At 46.7% G+C, this 2,720-nt stretch overlaps 1 pseudogene; it reads left to right on the top strand.

Annotated features, from left to right (window-relative positions):
* Positions 1 to 473: 473 nt before the first annotated feature.
* Positions 474 to 1,564, top strand: LOC102977400 (serine/threonine-protein kinase MARK2-like; annotated as a pseudogene).
* Positions 1,565 to 2,720: the final 1,156 nt, after the last annotated feature.

Here is a 2,720-nt window from a genome sequence, read left to right as displayed (position 1 = left end):
CTTGAACTGAAAAGGCCAATGAAGCATCCTACAGGTTATAATTTCTAATAAGGTAAATATTGATCTCTATAATCTACATAAACAAAAATTCTTTGGGGGCTCTTCAATTTTTAAAAAAAGAGTAAAGTGTTCTTGAGACAGCAAGTGAGAATACCACTGTGAACATGCCTAGTTGATATAGGTCTGTTTCTTGTCTTAACCTCATAAAGAGCCACTGTTAGGGAATTCCAAGCACCTATAAAAGTCCCTGACTGAGCCTAGCTTTTTGGTTCTTTCAGCCCAGGTTGGTGGTTTTTGGTGACCTGAGGGACTTTGGCCACAGTTAGCTTATTTCCTCTGTTTTTAAAACTTTTTTCATTTGTTTCTTTTTCCTTCTTCTTTTCCCCTCATTTTTATATGGTTTTCTAGTATTATTCGTTAGCATTGTCAGCATTGTTAGTTAATATTGTTAGTATTGTTAGCAGTAGGTCACCATGCTGCGGGGCCTCGAGGCCACCTCTGCTGATGAAGACACCCACCTTGACAATTACCAGCTCCTCAAGACCATCGGCCAGGGCAGCTTTGCCGATGTGAAGTTGGCCCAGCACAACCTGACTGGGACAGAGGTGCCTGTGAGGGTCATTAACAAGAGTCAGTAAAGTTCCTCCAGCCTCCAGAGCTTGGTCCATAAAGTCCAGAACATGAAGGCCCTGAATCACCCCAACATCATAAGACTATTCAAGATGATTGACATGGTAGAAACACTCTACTTGGTTATGGAGTATTTTAGCAGAGGAGAGGTGTTTGATTATCTACTGGTCTGGTCCACTGTCACATGAAAGAAGAATAGGCCTGAGGCAAATTCTAGCAGGTAGTGTCCACTGTGCAGTACTGCCACAGAAGGGCATTGTCTACAGGGATCTAAAGGCTGAGAACCTGCTTTCTGATGCGAACTCACAATAAAAATTGCACACCTTGGCTTCAGCAATTAGTTTACCTTTAGCAACAAACAGGATTCCTTCTGTAGCAGTTCTCCTTATGCTGCCCCAGAACTCTTCTGGGGCCCAAAGTACAATGGTCCAACAGTACATTTGGGAAGCCTGCAGTCATCCTCTATACTATGGTCACCAGGTCCCTGCCTTTCACTGGACAGAACTTCAGGGAGCTGCAGCAATGGGTACTGAGCATAATATACCATATTTCTTCCTTAATGTTCATGGAGTGTGAAAACCTGCTCAAGAAATTCCTCATCCTCAACCCCAGTGACAGAGTCACTTTAACAGAAATCACAAAGAACCCATGGATGAACAGGGACAATGAGGAGGCACTGAAGCCTCACATCAAGCCACCCCCTGGCTACAGTGATCCCTGGCAGACTGAGTTGATGGTGTTTATGGGCTACACATGAGAAGAGGTGCAGGACTCATTGATGGGCCAGAAGTATGTTGAAGTGATGGACATCTGTTTACAAGAGCTTTAGGGCTACCATCACCATGAAATCCATACCTTCTGCTGTGCCCACCAGCAGTGGCTCTCCTTCCCATCCTGCATTTCACAGCATAGGGTTTCTGCTGATCCAAAGTAGAGAGTTTCAGCCATTTCCACATTTAAGTCCTACTATAAGAATAGCAGGGCTTCCCTGGTGGCGCAGTGGTTGAGAATCCGCCTGCCGAAGCAGGGGACACGAGTTTGTGCCCTGGTGCGGGAAGATCCCACATGCCGCGGAGCGGCTGGGCCCGTGAGCCATGACCCCTGAGCCTGTTCGTCTGGAGCCTGTGCTCCTCAACGGGAGAGGCCATGACAGTGAGAGGCCCGCGTACCGCAAAAAAAAAAAAAAAAAGAATAGCAACACAGAAAATCAATGGCCAGGAGAGGACCAGGAGTCAGGGTAGAAGTTAAGCAGCATAGCTATTGCAGAAAATCAGTGGTTTTCATAGGCAGACACATGTTTCAGGTCAGTCAGAAAGACTCTGCAGGATGCTCAAAGCAGAGTGGAGTCAAACACCCAATGGTGGGCAGCTAACACAAGAAAGAATGGGGTGGTCAAGCTGTGCTCCCTGCACTCCATGGAGCCCAACAACATGGTGCAGGAAATCGACCAGGTGCATGACACAAACAGTGTGGGTAGAAGCAGAGCAAGAAATAAATGCTGGTGTTTGTGCATGACAAGTCCAGCTGAGAGGATGTAAGCAAATGACTGTGACATTCTCTCTAGTGTTCAAATTAAGAGGCTATCTGCCACCTCCATGGACTTCAAAAGCATCATGTCCAAAATAACTGCTGAGCTTAAAGGCTGGTCAGGAGCTGCTTGGGAGACAGGAGGAGAAGCCCACTGGACCTAGCTGCAGCCCAGCTTCTCCAACCCCACCTGGGAAAAACTTCAGGGACTGTTTTTTTGTCTCACCTCCCCTACTCTTATCCCTCTTTTCATCTGTGTTTATGGGGGCGGGGAGATGGCTTAGGATTTTTTGCCAGCCAACTGAGAGGACACAGTATAAGGACCTCATCAGGGAAGGACTCATTACTGCTCAGCCTTAGGCAAGAGCTGGAAGGAAGTTAGCTTCACCAAGGACTTTCAACAGCTGACCCTGATTCTGCATTGATAGCAGCCCCATGTGCAAGAATTGATTTCAGCTGGGTTCAGCCTCCAAGCTTGAGGAGTGCAAAATGTCATTCAGTTGCTGGAGAGTAGGAGTCACAACCATTTCTGGTAGTTTATCATCGGGTACAGTAATCTTCCT

Source organism: Physeter macrocephalus, chromosome 2, assembly GCF_002837175.3.
Source record: "Physeter macrocephalus isolate SW-GA chromosome 2, ASM283717v5, whole genome shotgun sequence".
Classification (NCBI taxonomy): domain Eukaryota; kingdom Metazoa; phylum Chordata; class Mammalia; order Artiodactyla; family Physeteridae; genus Physeter; species Physeter macrocephalus.
The sequence above is the reverse complement of the archived record's forward strand: the minus strand, read 5'-3'. Positions and strand labels throughout refer to the sequence as shown.